Source organism: Larus michahellis, chromosome 3 (assembly GCF_964199755.1).
Source record: "Larus michahellis chromosome 3, bLarMic1.1, whole genome shotgun sequence".
Lineage (NCBI taxonomy): Eukaryota > Metazoa > Chordata > Aves > Charadriiformes > Laridae > Larus > Larus michahellis.
This window is the reverse complement of record NC_133898.1, coordinates 70,272,226-70,285,255: the sequence shown is the minus strand read 5'-3', so window position 1 is coordinate 70,285,255 and position 13,030 is coordinate 70,272,226. Positions and strand designations below refer to the sequence as shown.

The window sequence follows — 13,030 nt, the reverse complement described above, 5'->3', positions numbered from 1 at the left end:
TCAAGTTGAGTAAGATAAATATTAATGTTTTCAGAAGAAAAGCAAAGCTTTGGCAACGTAACTCTTAAGACATAGGGTGACATGCAGTATTGACTTTTAATATTAGGAAAGAGGAGGTATTTTAAGCAGGCAAAAAATGTATATACATCCTAACTTTGCATCCATTTGCTTTGCAAGCACATGAAGCCCAGCTACCAGAGGATCAGAACAGGGTAAGCAAGAAGTTTATTTCGTTAGTAAAATATTGTCAGCACAATATTGTTACCAGAAATTTAGCTCTCTGCACTTCGTTCAAACCACTAAACCAATTACAAAAGAGGAAGGGCAGGAAGACGCAACCAGAGCCTGTGCATATCAAGACCACCCTCGTTGATATGAGTCTGCAAAATACCATTGAAGTTGGGCTCTTGGGGAGTCCAGCTGCTGCTGAGTACCTGCATGTCTGTCCAAGAAGTGCACAACCCAAAACCACCCACTCCACTGCACTTAGAAGTCAATGGAAGGATGCCAATTTACACGGATGCACCAAAGTTTTGTTCTGATGGCAAGAATGAAGTACTTCACAAGAGATCTTCTGTACTGTTCCCAGTAATCCCTATTTCAGTTCGCATTACCATCATCATGAATTACTGTACTATGGAAGTAAAAGGTATGTTTGAGGGAGATAAGAGTCAGTTTTCTCATCAGATAAGAATTTATTCCCCAATATATCAGACTGACTGACAAAGATTCAGAAATCCATTTCAGCTTGATGTTCTTTCTTCCCTCTGCTCCGTCATATACCTGCACATTTATCCAAACACTGCACAACCAAAACCCACTCATATCATGGCAGCTTATACAATAAAAAGCAGTATATATCCCAAGAATTCAGAAGCTCCACATAACGTCTAGGTTAGTCAGGGAAATGGTTATGGAAATATTATCCCTGTATCTACAAAGAAAAAAAGAGTATTTTTGTCCCAACATGTGATAGTTCTGCCTGCCTCTACAAGATTCCAGCACCTGCTGTGCTTACAAGCACTGCTTCAAAACCAACTTCCCCTCAAAACAATAGGACGTCACCAAAATTAGAAACTCACATCCTGTCATCGCTTTCTTAGTGTCAGTTACCTAAACAATAACAGCACTTCAAAAAGTAGGTTTTTTCAGCTTTCTTTACTGAAGAAAAGAAAAAAACTAGAACAAACCCTTCAGCATCTTTCCAATGCCTCTTGTAGGACAATTTATATTCTTCAGATGCACAACTAAATAATGAAAAGCAGCAGTGAAGTTAGTTAGACTTTTTACACAATTTTTATTACAACTTTGTTAAGAAGGTGCCACCTTTCTCTTTCCCCTTTTAAACAAATGGAGAAAAAAAAAGAAACTATTAGGAGTGGTCAGAAATCTATTAAGAAGAATCTTAGGAAAATCTCATTAATCACAAATTTTTCGTTTCCCAGAAATGCGTGGAAATATTTTAATGGCCAGCTCCCTAAGGATCACAGCATCATTTCTGATTGAAATGAGAGCAGGAAGAGATGCAGACCCCCTAGACACATTGGGTTCCCTTTCTCTGATCCAAAGAATAGCTAGCTGTATTTACTTACTAGAATAAGTTCAACAAGAAAAAAAAATAAGAAAAAGTATTTGATTCTCTATTGTAGTGATCAACTGAGGCAGGGATTTAAACATGCCATTCTACATCCCAGGTGAGTGCTGCCCTAGTTACTCAGCCATTCGTTATTTTAGCTTATAGAACAAGTCGGTTGTTTAGGCTGCCTCCCTCTTCCTCCCTCACTTTCCACAAAGAGCATCTGTACAGCTCAGTTTGCTACAAGCTGAAGAGAAATTCCAAAACCTCCTTTTTCTTCCAAATAAACAAAATTCTTGTTTTCTGGCCAGCCTTACAAACAATGATGAACAACGACCGAGTTCTTCAAATTTGGGGCCAAATTCAGCAAATCACTAATGCATTTAAATGTGCACACAAGTAGGCTCAGGTGTAAAATTAGTTGCTAGAGCAGGTATCTACAATTAAATATCTACATCAGGGTGGCCTGGTTTCCAGAGTACTTGCAGCCCCAATGAATGATAACACAGTTTGAAAGGGCTCATCTCCTACCAGGTTATTCCTATTTTAACAGCCCTTTATCAGCCTTGATCCCCAGCTATAAGCATTCATTTTTAAAAGACGGACTGTTTAATGCACGCATTCAATGTTTCCAGTTATTTGAAGTTTTTAAGCATAAAGTTTTTGGTTCTTTGATAGTCTTTAATTCCCAAATCACACAACTGAAAACTAAGCTAAACTAAGGTCTACTTTTGCAGGTCTCCGGTCACAATACTACAGGATGAACCCTGAAAGGTCACCATGACTGTCTTGTTAATTTGACTCGGGAAATAGTGCAACTTTTAGAATACTTATGAAAAGATAATAATTTACTGTGGAAATACAGAAAAAAGTGTGGCATAATAGGCATAATATGTAATAGTCAATAAACTCTGCAGATATAAGCAAACGATTCATTTTTATTTGTATTCTTATTTATACATAGCCTCGTTTACTCTGTTCTTGTAGTGCAAGGGGACTCTCAAATGACACTTCCTGCCACCAATAACTTGAGTAATTTAGATGAGTTGCAGTGAAAATGGGAATCCTTTCACTTTCAATAATTATGAGGAAACCTCTGACTTTGAAACGTAGTTCCTTCCTCTTTCCTTGCTAATTGCTACCCACCTCTTGTTAGCCAAGGGAGTCAAGAAAGAGGCTGAAAGGAGACTGAAAGGGAATATGCATATAACTACCTGTTTTACCCATTTTGCCTCATTCTTTGAGGCTCATCTGTGGTGCTTTCCCTGCTGCTGACAGGCAAGGAAGACCCAGCTGTCAGGGTTCATCTCTTTGCCATGTCGTGAATAAGCCTGCGGAGATACTGCACCACCGAGGCGCCTTGGTGACTTCTTCCCCTGCAGGCAAAGTGCATTTTCTGCTTGACATTTCCCAACTGCCAGAGGCTCAGATAACAAAAGCCCTATATCCACCCTACATCAAAATGCCGAAGGCGTTCGGGACTGCAAAAAATAAGTGCGTGCAACAAGACACGATCTCCCCTGCTTTTCATGAAACCCACAAAAAGAAGCTCCTGTTTTATTATTCATGATGACTTAATTACTGCATCCTCACTACCTTTCTTGAAAGCTTGGGCAAAAGTTCTTTCTTTCTCTCCACACTGACATATATGAACCTATCTGACTCCCACTAACAGAGATAAAAAATAACAGATGCACTATAATTCACCATCACGTCAAATCAAGGTTTCCAAAGGTGGAGGGATTTAAAATACACCGCATTCAAATGCAAAATGAAGACACTGCCCTCTGCAACCAAAAGTATGGGTTACGGTGATGGTGTGGGATTAGCATGACCAGTACACACCAGGCAGGTTGAGAATTTTTACAGAGCTCCTGTACTGTATCTCTTAGCACTTCTCGAAATAATGACTTTCAAAGTATATAACAAACACATTTTTAATTTATTATCAAGTTAGTTGATACAGATAAGACGTGTGCTTTCCACCTGTAAATTTAACAGAAGCTCTATTCTGGTCAAAAGGCTGACACCACATGAACAAAGAAAATGCTTGTATCTGCCAGTGCTGGGTTACTCAGCTTCATTTTTTCTTGCTCTTTTCTGTATTTCCAAATATCTCTTTACCAACCCACAAACCAAATGCACCACATGTCTGTGTTTCTTAAAAAAACAAGCCAAAATTGTAACATAATAGAGCCCTGCATCTCAAAAGCCAAAGACAAGCAGGGTCAAGATACTAATGTACAATGTATTAAACAGGATGAAAATGAAAACAGCTCAAATGGTCCAAGAAGTTAGAGTCCCTACAAGGGAAAAATATCTCCAGAAACCTTGGAAGTCTTTCTTGCTTATTCCTGTTTTTCTCCCTTCTTATTTGCTTTGCTTTCTTTGATGTTAACAGCTGTGGTTTCTTCTTCGTGCCTGCTTGTGCGAATGATGAAGGTTAGTAAACTACATCCATAGTCTCCTCATAGTGTCCCTGTTACAAAATATTGCCCACTGAACTTCAGAAAACAAAATGCTGAATTTCATTTGATATATGAAAATGACGACGAGTTTTTTGTCTTGTTGCAGTGATGCTTCTACATTGAAATGACAGTGAAAAATATGATTTATTTTTTTTCTGGCTTGAAAGGTAGCTTCAACTTAATCTTACATTTTAAAGATTCTATGGGATGGCATATTCCCATATAAACGACTGAATAAGGCCACATCCTTACACAACACCTTGTGTATGTAGCTGGCAGTAATACAAGGGAAAAAAACATTATTCTGTAATCTTAAAATTGAGAGCAAAAATTTGACACAAGATTTTGTTCTGGCACTGCTGCATCTAAGAGAGTTTCCAGCCTGTGGTTGGTTATTTTATTTATATGAGTTTGCCATGTCCCTGATTAACTCAGACCAAAAAGTGATGGTTGTGAAACTGAGTACTAGCTGAGTTTAGTCGAGAGACTTTTTGTAGCAGAAGACCAAGTTGCAGGGTCTCTGCTTTCTATATTCATCCTCAGGAAGAACTATTACCTTCTTACTGATTACTCTGATCTTTGTACTTCGTTCACAAATGTGTACCACACACCTACATTGAAATATTTCTGTAACTTATTCTCAGTTCTTCAAAGACACAATGTCTTCTTATTAGGAATGGTCAAGATTTTTTCCTGATTTTTTTTTTTTTTGCTTTTCAAAAGTGTAGTTTTGGAATGAACAAATATTTGTCTAAAACGTCTCTTTTAAGGTTTTAGATTTTTCTTCAGAAAAGCAAATACTTAGAATACTTGGCTTAATAAAGCTGGGTCTTTTTCAGCAAAAAACCTCCAGGTATTCCAGAAAAAAAAAACCCAAACCTCAATAATAATATGGTTTTATCGTCATATAAATGTTCTGAAAGAAAAGCACTAGTTGCTTTCTGCCTAACACTGCCTCTTCCACACAACCCAGAGGTGTGCTGAGCTAAAAACCAAGAGCTGTAAAGGCGCCTCTGAGCTGGGGTAGGTGTTTAAGTCCATGACTCCAGGGCAGAGCAGGATTTTAACCCTAACAACCTAACGGCTATCTCATGTCAGGAGAAAAGCCTGCCTAGGCCAGCGTCACGTCTGGGACACTAATCTGCTGCAGACTTTGAGCCCGGAGTTCAGGCATCCCGGGGTCAGGCAGGGACCACCCTCCCGGCGCCCCCACCCCACCCCTTCTGTCAGAAAGCATTAAATTAATGCCACAGGATAGTTAGGGCTGAAAGAGACACCTCCAATGCTCAGCCGGCTGCAGTCTAGCATGGACTAGCTGCCATAATCTTGCCTGAGATCGGCCGTATCAGTTGCATGTACACAGCTAAGTGCCCATTTCTGGTTCTCTCACTGTACAGTCCAGATCCTAAATTCAGTCTTCATCACTAACAAAGCCCTTTAAATCGCCCTCTGTCCCAAGTGCGCCTGAGTTTGTACTGCGCTGCTTACTTAGAAAGGTGTGTATTTGGGTGGGCGAATTGCAGGAGGCAGAGCAAAGCCGCTGTTTCTGGTTCACTGATAGTCACCTATGTACAACAGGGAGCATTACTGCTTAACTTGAATTGTCCTTCAAACATACAAATGTTCATCCAAATTATTTTCATACACATTTTCCACATCTTCCAATTGGAGGAAACTATAACCTGTGTAGTTAGTGACATATCTTGCTTCTCATATTTTAATACAAAAGAGATGGAGATGAGAAAAAGGTTCAGGCAACAGCAACCATCCCCACCCCCGATCTCATAATACGATTAGGTAAGGTTTCCTTCTAGGATGGAAATTTTCCAGACCAAAAATAGAGGTTCCATACAACTTCAGGCATTTAAATTTGCATGATTTGTCCTTAATGTGTGTAGAGGACTTTTTTTTTCAAAGTGAGATTCAAATACAGGACATAATCCCAAATTGAAATGACAGTGCTGACATTTATTTATTTATTTATTTAAGATATATGGTTGGCATTTGGGTTTAACTGGTTTTGGGTATACTTTAAAATGCAAAACCAAAATTCTAACATCACTGTGGAGAAAAAGTCCTTACCACATGAATGGAAACCCTTATTCAAAGCACAGATATTTCCTGTTCTTGGCCTAAAGAAGAAAGCATTTGTTTACTCAGTGACTGCGTTGTTCAATGAAGGCTCTTATTAAAGTTTTATTAGTATACCGCATTAAGAAGTAATTACCACACCTCCACTTTAGGCTGTAGAATTTTTACTGGAAAAGAACACGTACTTTCAGGTAAAAGCTACTGTTGCAATGCTGTTGGCTTGGAGGGCAGGCCGTATCTCTAAATTCACACAAATTTTTCCATCTCCACAAACTACTGCTAATGATTACATTGAACGTCCGGAATTTCTATAGTTCAGTGTGCAGAACAACTTGAATATTTTAATTAGGAAAGAGGAACCAAACGACAAAATAACCAATAACACCAAAGTTTAAAAATGAGAACTGGCGATAGGTTTAAGGCTTCTTGTTCTCTCTGCCATCACGTCCATTCCTAAATTGTTATTCCTAATTAATCTACCCTTCATAAAGAGTTTCAGACTTTAAAGGCATGCAGTAATTTAGACTAAATCCACAAGAAGTGTACCTCAAAGAAATATTCATAAAACATTGTTTCTGCCTGAGGTGTGTCTGAAGATTTAAGATAAGGCATTTAGTAACAGTAAAAAAGTATAACCCTGAGGAGCAATCTGATAAAGAGCTCAGGTCAAGAAAAAACATGTTTCATTTGGTTACGCTTCCTGGCAATACACTTATTGCACTCCTAAGTAGCAGAAACACCGACAGAGTGGTTGTGGTATTCGGTACGGCCATAGACTCTCAGCACAATTGACACACACCAAGCAGAATTAATCGGCAATTAATCAGCAACATCATTACTTTCTTGTGAAAATAATATAATAATAAAGTAATATGTAACCAAATATGTTTCAGATCTAAAGCCAAAAAGGGCTGTCTATAAAGAGTTTATATACATTCAAGAGGAACATATAATTTGAATAGTATAAATAATAAAGTCAATGCAGGTACTTCCTTTTGTTCATGAAATAACCATTCATGCAGAGTGATGTCTATCTAGTCTATCTGTTTCTTTGAGATGGCAATGGAAGAGGTTTTAATTCTATTGTACAACTGCAAAATGTTCCCTTTGATCGCGTAGCATAATAACATTATAATTTTTCTCCTCCTGCTTGGGAGTGAACACGCAGCTTTGCCCGAAGACAGAGTGCGTGAGAATTTACAGGGTGTCTGCTTCTTGCTTTGCACACGCTGGGGTAACTGTTAGGAAATGTGTTTTCTGACAAGGAAATGCTGACTTCTGTGAAGGACTACCAAAAGGGAACACAAACAAGAAAGACCTTAGGCATTCATAAAATAGTTTGGGTTGGAAGGGACTTTTAAAGGTCATCTAGTCCAACCCCCTCTCCAATAAGCAGGGACATCTTCAACTAGACCAGGTTGCTCAGAGCCCCGTCCAACCTGACCTTGAATGTTTCCAGGGATGGCACATCTACCACCTCTCTGGGCAACCTGTGACAGTGTTTCACCACCCTCGTAAAAACTTTCTTCCATATATCTAGTCAAATTCTACCCTCTTTTACTTTAAAAGCATTATCCCTTGTCTTAGCACAACAGGCCCTGGTAAAAAGTTTGTCCCCATCTTTCCTGTAGGACCCCTTTAAGTACAGGAAGGCTGCTATAAGGTCCCTCTGGAGCCTTTTCTTCTCCAGGCTGAACAACCCCAACTCCCTCAGCCTGTCCTCATAGGAGAGGTGCTCCAGCCCTCTGATCATTTTTGTGGCCCTCCTCTGGACCTGCTCTAACAGGTCCATCTCCTTCTTGTGCTGAGGGTCCCAGAGCTGGATGCAGTTCTCCAGCGGGGGTCTCACGAGTAGAGGGGCAGAATCAACTCCCTCGACCTGCTGGCCATGCTTCTTTTGATGCAGCCCAGGATGTGGTTGGCCTTATGAGCTGTGAGCACATGTTGTCAGCTCATGTCCAGCTTTTCATTGACCAGTAGCCCCAAGTCCTCCTTGGCAGTGCTGCTCTAAAACCCTTCATCCCCCAGCCTGTACTGATACCGAGGGTTGCCCCAACCCAAGTGCAGGACCTTGCACTTGGCCTTGTTGAACCTCATGAGGTTCACATGGGCCCACTTCTCCAGCCTGTCCAGGTCACTCTGGGTGGCATCCCGTCCCTCAGGCGTTAGCCGCAGCACTCAGCTTGGTGTCGTCTGTAAACTTGCTGGATGCACTTGATCCCACTGTCTATGTCATTGATGAAGATATTGAACAGTACTGGTCTCAATACGGACCCCCAAGGGACACCACTTGTCACCAATCTCCATCTGGACATTGAGCCATTGACCACCACCCTCTGGATGTAACCATCCAACCATCCACGCATCAAATCCATATCTCACCAATTTAGAGCGAAGCATGTTATGGGGGACCACGTCAAAGGCCTTACAGAACTCCAGAGAGATGATATCTATAGCTTTTCCCTTGCCCACTGATGTAGTTACTCCATCATAGAAGGCCACTAGGTTGGTCAGGCAGGACTTGCCCTTGGTGAGGCCATGCTGGCTGTCTCGAATCACCTCCCTGTCCTCCATGTGTCTTAGCATAGCTTCAAGGAAGATCTGTTCCATGATCTTCCCAGGCACAGAGGTGAGGCTGACAGGTCCGTAGATCCCAGAGTCCTCCTTTCTACCCTTTTTAAAAGTGTGTGCAATGTTTACCTTTTTCCAGTCACTGGGGTCTTCACCTGACTGCCACAACTTTTCAAATATCATGGAGAGTGGCTTGGCAACTACAAGAGCCAATTCTTTCAGGACTCTGGGATGCATCCCATCAAGTCCCATAGACTTCTGTACGTTCAGGTTCCTCAGTTGGTCACAAACCTGATCTTCTCTTAGAGTGGGAGGGACTTTGCTCCCCCTGTCCCTGCCTTGTGGTTCATCCACTCAAAAGGTGTGGGGAGGGAGGTTGCCAGTGAAGACTGATGATTAGATACTTCTGTTTTCTCAGGTTATGGTGTTTTGGGTTTGCACTTTTTTTTGTGTATTTTAGTTAGATCCAAGATGTAAATTATTTTCATACCAGGTAAAACTTCACTTCAGTCTTGTTGCAAAGCGAAAGTATTCACAATCTGCCTGTAGTTCAGTTGTCATCTGTGTGGATTTTGATGTCATGTATGCTATGTGTGGATGTGGTGGAGTGGTATTGTCTGTTGTCTGTCTATTTTCCCACTGTTATTAATGTTCTTTCTATTTTGCCCCCAGGAGTCAATGGATCTGTGCTCTGGACATAGCTGTGACTACTGCGGATCACAAGCAGAAGCAGAGATGGAGAAGGTATCCTAACATTATTCTCTGAAAACTAACCCCAGTAGCTAATGCTAGGGTTGCAGAGTGAGAGGTGGGTACTGAAGAGAAACACTTTGAATAGTTAGATTGGAAATTAAATTTCTTCTCCATCTAAATTACATTGGAGGAATTAAATGTGGTCCTATAGCAAATTTGCTTAAGATGTTGCTAATATGTGACTTGCCTGAATTAGAAAGTTGATCTTAAGAAGCAATGCCAAAATGCTAGTAGGACCAAGGTAGATCTGTTCTGTGATCCACCCAGACACTCACCTCACACTGCGCAAACTCCATCAAGTCAAATTTTACCACCTATGAACCTGCTGTTCTGATATTTGCACAGAAGATGCTTTATAATTGCTCATCTAAGGCACAATTCTACTCTGAAATATTTTGTTGCCTGCTATGATAAGAAGTGTAGATTGGTTGGCTGCAGACAATTCCTAGGCACAATTTTCTTTTCAGTGCACTACCTAGTCACAGGCTTACTCTAAAACCATACACAAAGCTAAAGACGAGGAAGAAGAAACAAAGACGTGGTACAAGACAAAATGGGGTTTATCAAATTTAAGACTCGTTTAGATGTGGTGTTGGGGGATATGCTGTAGGGGAGAACTTCGTAGAGTGGGGTTGATGGTTGGACTCGATGATCCCGAGGGTCTTTTCCAGCCTAAATGATTCTATGATTCTATGATTCTAATAGCAGTCCTCTCCTGAAGATGACCTAACATATCGTCTCAGAATTGGGAGGTAAAACTCAGAGCGCTTCACAGAAATTGTACCCTCCCTTTCTCCATGTTCACCATTGGTCATATTTTAAGCTAAGACTCCTGTCATCTAACACTTGTATGTAACCAGAAATTACATAACTTCTGACTTTCATTTAACCAGAAAATCACATAAAATACATATTTTCCAACCATGTGCTGGCATAGTCAATACATTGCTGTAATGGATGGATGTTGTTTTAATTAAAAAAAAAAAGAAAAATCAAAGAAACTGGAATAAATTCACTAAATGTGCAAGTTTGCTGATGACAGAAATGAAGTAGATTATTTTTGCATACCAGTGCGAAAAAAATAATGCAGCAATAGCTGCATAGTTTAAGTATTCTTATTGTAAAGGTATGCAAGTGAAATAAGACTACCGCAAAATAAGAATATGTTCCATGAGAAATATGAAGTTCGGTGTGACAGTAAAATGTGTGGTCATATGTAGTTTCATCTTTGATCACAGAGTGAAATAACATAAGAAATGATTTTACATATGAAATAATTTAGCAGAATATGCAAGACAGTATTTGTGTTGTTTCCCGAGACAGTTGCTTGGGAAACTTTTAATTTCCAGCCAGTTCAGTTATATCATTCTTTAACACTGCGAAGCCTAATGGGCCAATTCAGGCTTGCACTGAAGAGACAGCCCTCCAGATCAAAGGGCAGATAGCTTGCAAGCTCTGCAGCATAAGATGATCGTTTGGTTGCCAATCTAATTTACCGAGGTTGAAATTGCTTTGCAGGGGAACACACACAAAAACACAGAAGATTTGTTTATGTCAGGCTGCATGATGCAATTTGCTACAGTTATCACATTTAGCAAAATGTAAAAGTTCGAGCCAGAGAACAACAAGCAGTTACTGTCTGGTATCACTCAAGTTAAAAATCAGTGCCCTCATTTAGGTACTGGAGGCCACAGGCTGCCCTTCTGGCTTTCAATCAATCAGTCTCTTAAACTGGAGTCCCTTTGTATTTTCACACTGGGGTCTTTGGTATTACTAAAGCATTCCACTGTCAAAAAGCAGAGTTACCCTTGGCAACAAGTTTTTTTGGAGTTTTTACTTCCTTATCAGAGATCGCTCTGAAACTGAACATGAAGATTAACTAGCAGCTGCTGGTGTGCCCTAATACAGGCCTTTCTTTAATTGAAAAGAGGCTCCCTTTTCTAAGATCAACAATGGAAAACTTTGGTGCTTATATAAAAATATACCCAGTGTAATGCTTCTCAGTTAATGCTTAATAATTATGGTTTTTTCTAGTGATATGCTTGGCCTGTTTTCCCTAGTCGCATCCTAAATTGAGTGCTAAAAAATTACATAGGCTTATGGTTGAGAAAAAACATTTTTTCCTAAAGGCAAATTTAAAATAAAAAGTTTTAATTTGCAATTTTTGCTCCTATCACAATCTCTTCTGTCCCCTGACCATTTTGGTGGGACACGTGTCCCCTGATTCATCCAGCTGAGAGCTACATATCTAATACAGGCTGGTTATCTGGGTTCTCTCTTCAGCCAACGGAGAGATTGAACCATACAGGGGATGCCTGAGCTCATGTATTTCAGACACCTCCTCCAGGATGATACAAATGGGTATTTCTGCCACTGTAAGGTCATTTAAACAGCAGTCTCAGACCTGGAGATAAGTCAAGTTAGATGAGAGGAAGCCCATCTTTGTCGTTTTTAATTTACTGTCTTCAATATGTTGCCTGAGTTTAATTTCGTATGCATGAGGTGCACTTAAGAGACACTGAATTTTTGACCACATAGTCTAATCCCCAGCATGGGGCTTCTTCCCCTTTTCAGCAGCACTAAACCTGCTTCTCCATTCTCATAAGCTTACAAAATGCAACCTACGATCCTCCTTTCTGCCGTCTAAAACTGGGTGTCCCATTAAAAAAGTTCTCTTACAGAATTGAAGCATTTTATGCTCTTGAGCACAGCCACATCGCAGCCTTTCTGACAGTATTTCTCTGGCTATACTAGTTTCAAAAAAAACCCAGAAAGTTAGGGTCTATAGGAAAATGAGTAATTCTTAGAAAAAAGACACGTAGATACAGCTAAATGACCCTACGACCCAACCGTATTTGTTATTTTACATAATTATTTTTTTCCTTCTCTTAAGAGTGAAATTCAATGTCTGACATGTTTTTGTCTATGGGATTATTACAACTGAAGCCTGGAGAACTACCTTCCCTGAGGAAAACACAATATATTTCAAAGAAATAAAGAAAATAAAGAGGGAAAATTTATGAAGCGTTGAAACTAGCACAGACATGTTATACGCTGAAGCTGAAAAGCTTCACACGAATCGATTATGGCACGTCTGGCATGTAGAATATACATACCATTCCTTCACCAGTAAATACTGTAAATTTTCAGAAGCTTACACACAGCATTAAACAATTTGTCAGGAGACCACAGGTATAAAGGATCCACAGAAAATCTAGAGACACTAGAGGAAATACCGTATTTTAAGGTTTTCTAATTGTGGCGGAAAATAACAGGGGAGCGCATGGGAGACCTGCAGTTAATGTGAAGCCGAAGTAATGAATCTTTACCAGACGCAGTTATATTAATAAGCAATACAATTAAATTAAACAAACAGAAGACAGGAAGTATTGAAAGCTAAGCTAAAGACAGTAATAAAAATGTTGTATCTGTAGAACCACAAGTAGAAAGAGAAGCAAAGACAGGCTTTGAAATTACAGCAAAAGCTGCATTTACCAAAATACAGGGAAGTATTTCCCACGAATGTGAAACAAATTTCCACTTTCATGCTGTTGGTAAACATATGCATGAC

The 13,030-nt window shown here is 39.9% G+C and overlaps 1 protein-coding gene across 1 annotated transcript in view; it reads right to left on the bottom strand.

The window, feature by feature from the left end:
* Window positions 1-13,030, bottom strand: part of MOXD1 (monooxygenase DBH like 1) — a 53,455-nt gene that overhangs the window by 21,144 nt on the left and 19,281 nt on the right. The window lies entirely within an intron of this gene.